We start from the raw sequence: 7,450 nt of genomic DNA on the forward strand, positions 1-7,450 counted from the left end.
TCTGGCTCTTTTCTTTATGTGGTTATTTGATTCTGAGTTTTACTATCCTTTAAACTTAATTGTTGTTGAAACTCTAACATTTTCAAGAGGTTTCCTCACTTGTTACTGTGAGACCTTTACTCGTTTTTGACTCTCTTCTTTGCTTTGGCTATATGTGTGAGCCCTGACTATCTACTGAACTGTATGCTTATTCATGATGCTATTGTATGCTGTTTCTTTTGCTAATAGGTTTGTCCTCGCATGCCTGATGTCTTGTTCACTCTATTTATATGCTGGAGTTTCTTCCTTGATTGATCTTCATCTTATGATTGATTTCTAAAGCTTTTCCTTTATGAACCCTAATTTCACTCGCCTGTTCAAAGCTGATTGATTCTTTTCCTTTACTGTAATATTTACCTTGCTGATTTCTTTCCCAAAATAAGCATATCTCTGTACTGAGACTTGATTGCTTACTTAATGGTTTTACTACTCCTTTTATGACAACAATCAGTCTGCTTACAAATTGATTTTCTTTCCTTATTTTGAATCTGTCACTACCATTAAACAGTGGTTCCTTAATTAAAGGGAAACACTTATGTAATTGATTCTGACCAATGATTGTTGTCACACCTCCTTTTTACATACCCGCGAGGTACAAGAGAGTTTTTTCCAATTAAAGGACAATCGAAACGGGATTCGTTTATTTATTTCAGAGTCGCCACTTGGGAGATTTAGGGTGTCCCAAGTCACCAATTTTAATCCCGAATCGAGGAAAAGAATGACTCCATATTACAGTCTGCGCACCAGAAATCCGGATAAGGAATTCTGTTAACCCGGGAGAAGGTGTTAGGCATTCCCGAGTTCCGTGGTTCTAGCACGGTCGCTCAACTGTTATATTCGGCTTGATTATCTGATTTTATACAAATATGAACTTATGTGCAAAATTTTATCTTTTTACCGCTTTCTTACTTATTGTTATTATTTTACGAGAATTGCAACGTCGTGGAAACATATCTCGAACCACGTTACATCAATGCACCCGTAGTTGTTTGGCATATCTCGACTCGGTTGAGATTTGGATTTGGGTCACATAAATGTGCACCCGAGTTAAGGAAAATAAATTATTAAAGGCGCGCCTAAAGCAACTAGCGTCTTGTTATTTTGGGGAAGGCCGTAAAATTCGCTAAACGGCCTGTCCTCGAATTCTAAGTATTTTAATATATACATTTAGAGGGCCCCGCAGCTTGTGCATTTTTTTGTTTGTCGAGGCTCGTCTCATTCATTATTAAAAAGAATTTGCAATGTCATGGAAATACATCTCAGACCACGTCACAATCAATGTACCCGTGATTAGAGACACATTTCGATTTCGTTGAGATTTGGATTTGGGTCACATAAATGTGCACCCGAGTTTAAGGAGATAACATTATTAAATACGCGCCTAAAGCGACTAGCGCAGGGTTATTTTGAGAAAAGGCCGTGAAGTTCGCTAAGCGGCCGATCCCGAGTTCTAAGTAATTAACACATACATTTGTGAGGGCCCCGCAATCTATATATTTTACTAGGCGAGGCTCATCTCATTTATTTTAAATGGACAAATCCTAAAGCGACTACATCTTTTCTATTAAAATTAGTCTCTAAAATAAATAAAGAAAATCCTAATTAATTACGAGCTTTTTTTTTATTTAAGAAAGCATGGCATACTAATTGCTATATTAATACAAATATTGATGAACAAGAATTTTACTAAAAAAATTCGAAATTATAAATAAAATAAAAATTTGACAACTAATATTCAAAAGAATCAAATATAGTTAGATTGAAGCTCGCATTGTTATATATAAAAAAAACTATTGGAATTAATTATTCACAACCATTTGAAACTGGATTTAACCATAATTACTAAAGCTTAATAGAAAGTTTATTAGACTTAAATGTTCTTCTAATTTTGTTTGAACTCAAATCATGCCTTAATACCTAATTCACGAAATTTAGTTCAAATTCATGCCTTAGCTAAATTTAAGTACTTGTTCACAATTAACCTACTGTTGATAATCTTAGAACCTTCATAGCTAGTGAATTAACCCGTTTTGCCAAGCCGATTCATTAAAGACTAACTTATGTTATTTTCTCTTATTCCAATTATTATTCAATAATACATAAAATAGCCTAAATACAATCAATAAAAGGAACAAAGAAAAAGCGAAATTAAAACTTCAAAATTCGATTCTTCATATGTATTCATGCTTCCACATTTTTAGCTTGCAATAACTAGTATTACATTCGTGTACCTGGTATTGGAAAACAAGAGAAGATGAAGCTGAGAAGCAGCAACAGTAGTAACAATGTAGCACAACAACGACAGTCCAGCAATACAGGAATAGACCAGTAACAGTAGGAATAGTAGAAAACCCAGGAGACTATAAACGACTCCAAGTATAGAGAAGAAGTAAAAGGCAGGAAGGTTCTGACTATTTCAGATCTTAAGCGAGGCAATGAAACAGTAACTATTCTTTTTCAACTTCAAAACTCTCCAAAATGAATTTTGCCCCTGTATATTCAGTGTATCCAGAATGTATATCGGGTGTATACTTCTCACTCCGCCCCCTCTTTTTTTCTTCTCTCTATCTAGTTTTTCCTCTTTTTTTCCCCCTTCTTCCTAAATTTTCTCTTCTATTTATAGCAAAATTTTCGAAATTTTCAGATTTGTTTTTTTTATTATTTTATTATTTTTTTAATTAAAAGAAATCCCACTTACAAATTGCTTTTATTTTTTTAGAAAAAGAAATCCCACCTTTATTTACTTTTATTTTTAAAATTCCAACTTTAATTACTTTATCTTATTTAAAATCCCACTTTTTATTTTTTTAAAAGAGAATCTCACTTTATTTAACTTTTCTTTAAAAAACAAACCACTATCTTTTCTTTTCCTTTTAAAAATGCTACTTTCAATTACTTTAAATTTTTTAAATTTTCAGATACTTATATACTTATTTTTTAATTCCAACCTTATTTTACTTTTAAATTTTTTTAAAACTTTTTACTTTTTTTTTTAAAATTTTCTACATTCTTTTACTTTTTTTTTATTTTTTTATTTTTTATTTTTTTAAAATCATTTCCGAAATTACTATATATATATATATATATATATATATATATATATATATATATATATATATATATATATATATATATATATATATATTTTAAAATAAAAATAATAAATAAAATAAAATATTTTCGGATTTTTTTATATATAAAAAAACAAAAAATAAAACTATTAATAGTGATAATTCACTTTTTATTTTTTTATTTTTTTTGGTTTTGTTTTGTATTGGACAAAAATGAAGAAGGGGTGTTGGGTTAATGGAGCGGACCAGATCGACCCGGTTTGAAACGGACCGGGTCATGGGGAAAGTTGGACAATTATTTGGGCCTGTGGTTTGAAATTGAAGAAGTGGCCCAATCCGATTTTTCTTTGTATTTTTGTTCTCTTTTCTTCTTTTATTTTTCTAAAACTAAATTATAAAAGTACTTAAATTATTATTAAGAACTAAATTAAGTTATAAAAGCGCAAATTAACTTCCAATAACAATTAACGCACAATTAAGTAATAATTAAGCATAAAATTGTTCATTTGGACATTAAATGCTAAAAATGCAAAAGATGCCTATTTTTGTAATTTTTAATTTTTGTAAACAAATTTAATTACTAACAATTGTAGAATTAAATCCTACATGCAAAATGCGACATATTTTGTATTTTTTTTATTAATTTAACAAATAAACATGCATAGACAAACATACAAATAGTTACACAAAATATCACAAAAATTGCACACCAAGAAAAATTATTTTATTTTTGAATTTTTTTGGGAGTAATTCTCATATAGGGCAAAAATCACGTGCTTAAAATTGTCTCCATGTTTGTATCTTATTACTTTTCCTTCACTCGTTTTCGAAAACTATAAATACTCTGCACCCCTCTTCTTTCAAGAAAAAAAAATGAACACTTGAGTTCAGAACACACACTTCACTCAAAACTCTCTCTCTCTCTCTCTCTCTCTCTCTCTCTCTCTCTCTCTCTCTCTCTCTCTCTCTCTCTCTCTCTCTCTTTTCTCTGTTACTACTTGTGTTGCTGCCTTACCTAGCCGGCTGAAAGTCAAGGCTAGATTGTGGGAAATTTGCTTACTTTCTTTTTGCATTTGCTTCTTAACTGGTATGTTCTAATTAATCTTCAGCATCAACAACAACATGTTTCTTTACTATTTCTTGCACTCTTGCCTGTTTCGTGCTTGTGTTTAATCGAGTTCCATTATTAAGCATGATGTGATCTACCTCTTCCTCTTCTGAATTAATGTTTTTCTAATGTTTGAACTCTATCAGTCACCCATGATAACTTATGAATCCCAAACCCCCATATCCCCTATGTGTTTGTATTCCTTGGTTGGTTTGAGGGCATGTCAGCATTATAAATTATTGTGCATGACCCAAACCTGACCCTCCCTGGATCATATGCTTCGTATACTCTCTATATGTTGTGTCCTCTGGCTGGTTTATGGGCATGCCAGCATCACTTATTGTTGTGCATGTCTAGATTTGACCTCTCCTAGGGTGATATGCTACCTGCAATGTATTCCCAAACCCCTGCCCCCTATGAGCAATTACTGATGATGTATAATTTTAGCTATACTACTACTGTTTTCCAAACTACCCTTACCCCTTTGCTATTCTCAACCCAGTTTTAAACAAATCTCTACTTCTGCACTTCCATTATACTCTTAGACTTAGGTTCTGCCCCTCTTATGTGAGCCTTGCCTCGGGACCCATGAGCTCCCTCTGAACTTGGACATATAAGGGCTGGCCCTTCCACACTGCACTCATCTCTATCTCGTTATGCAAACTTGGGTGTGAGCACTTCCTGGTGTCCCCTTGAGACCCTTAGGGAGCTTTGACACACTCAAGTTTGAGAAAGTCTTTGAAACAATGGCATTTGAGGTGGTTTATTCCATAACTCAGAGAGGAAGTCAAGAGTTAGGCTTCCTCTGGTTGTAACTTCTTCTTTACACTTTTTCTGACACAATCCATTATTTGGTCTGTAATGAGTTATAATAAACATTGGGTTTGGCTAGTGAAAATGGATGGGTAATTATGCATGTTTAGTTGTAGAAGGGTAGAAGACATGCCTATAGGACTTGTTTAAATTTTTGCATGTTTATTACTACTCTTATATGCCATGCCTATAGGACTTGTCTTCTGCATGTTTAACTATGCATTTAGAGAACCTGTCTATAGGATTTGTTAAATTCTGCACGTCTAATTCAACATTTAGATAATATGCCCATAGGACTTATTTCAAAATTCTGCATGTTATGGCCACGCTTAGACACTATGTTCTTAGGATCTAAACGGCTAAAATCAGATATTATGTCCGTAAGTTTAAAAATCAGTCCCCTTTTGTAGAAATCATGCCTATAGAAAGTAAATCCTGCCTGTTTCATTCTTTCGATCAAGCTAGATATCATGTCTATAGGAATTAAAATGAGCAATATTAGATATCCTACCTATAGGAACTGAAACCAATTTTAAAATCAGTTTGACTTTGAATCAGTTTTAAACAACCTTACTCTTTACTTTAACGCGGTTAGAAAGCATGCCTAAGGATCCAAATCGTTCGTTTAAAACTGTTATTGCTTTGTCAGGTCCTGGATCAGTAGTAGATACCATGTTCATAGGATCTCACCCAAACACTTAGGCAAGCCTTAGGTGATAACAAATAAAATCACAACCCGCTTTTGTTAGACAGTTACTGCTACAACCAGCAGGCAGGCCTGATTCGGACTTTTTATCTGAGTTATGCAATAAACTAGTCTGCCTCATCGATTAAAATTCTCCTTGCCTTAGTATTTTAAATTTAGACCTTAACTGTGTTTAAGTCATGTTATTTATGTGCTTTGTTTGAGGAGGCATACATGAGCCTTTTGGTTGTTTACATATTTTCCCTAATATGTATTCCTATGTGTTTTTGTATGCCGCCTTAGCTTTTTCACCTTTTGAAACCCAAAATGTCAGCCTAATATCCTTCCCCTTTAAGAATAGTAGTCCTAAGTTCCTCCGGGACTGATAGGAATGGGACGGGAAATAACATGCAATAGTGGTCGAGACCAATCCGTGCTTTAATACCTTAATAGGGTGGGGAGGGTATATATGGATATGATTACCGATGCGCTAAAACCATGTGTATCCCCTCTTTTGAGGAGTGTCATATCGGGTATCGCATTAATGTGATCCATATTATATTTAAACCTAGGACCCCCTTCTTTTATATATCCTCAAGTATATGTAGAATTGTAACTCATTTTCAAAATTCATCTTTTAATTGTTATTTCAAACTCTTGTTTATTTAAATTTAAATCCCTTATTATTTGAGACTATACTTGTCTATTTGCTAAATTGCACAAATTCACAAGAAACTGTCTGACCGGGAACCACACTAGTGGATCCTGAGGGGTGCCTAACACCTTCCCCTTAGGATAATTTCAAGTCCTTGCCCTATCTCTGGTTATCAAACGAACATAGAAGTGAACCCTTATAGGTGTCCTAATGCACCTTAAATCATTAGGTGGCAACTCTCCAAATGCAAAATCCAGTTCCCAAAAGGAATGAGGTGTCCTAAAATGTCATAAACCCGATCTACCGATGCATAAGAGGGGAAAAAGGGGGCGCAACAGCATGGCGACTCTGCTGGGGATATTTAGGCTTTTACCATTTCAGACTGTTATTGTGAATTTGTACCTCCTTATGTGCAATTACTTGTTTAATTCCTTTAAGCATTCGATTTCTTTCTCAACTGCAAAACTGACTTGTCTCCTTTGTTCCTTTCTTTTATTACTGCTTTAAATTATGAAACTGCTTTCTTAACGTGCAAATACGTGCCAACATGCTTTTAATTATTGCATAACCATGCTCAATATCATACTCTACTTGTGCCAAACAAATACCATAGCAATGCTTATAATGAGTGGTTGCGCTCTTCCTATATTATCACCCCCTAAATTCGGAAAGACATATTTATGGTAAAACCAGTCGATCAGCGGTGCAGTCGACGGTTCCGTGTCTTCCCCCCGAGTTGTCCGCTTAAGGGTACCAGTCTAAAACCTCATTGAAACCTTACTCTGTTCAAATTGTGCATGCATCATGGTCAAACCTAGCTGGGTCAGTTATGTTGTGGCATAATGATCCTTTAAGATAGCCTTGTCCAAAGTCCGCTGGGTTTCCCTGAACCCAAACTGTCATCACCACATTCTGTGCATTTATTTGGAGAACGAAATGCTTCATGCTAATTGTTGGTGGGGGTAAGGGCCTAACCTTATTTGTCTTGCAGAAATATGAGGCACGAAGTCCCTAGATTCGACATGGTCACCAACATCCACCCAAGACTACTAAGCTGGTGGAAAGATCTTCACTCTAAT

This window comes from Nicotiana tabacum, chromosome 5, assembly GCF_000715075.1.
Source record: "Nicotiana tabacum cultivar K326 chromosome 5, ASM71507v2, whole genome shotgun sequence".
NCBI classification, from domain to species: Eukaryota; Viridiplantae; Streptophyta; class Magnoliopsida; order Solanales; family Solanaceae; genus Nicotiana; species Nicotiana tabacum.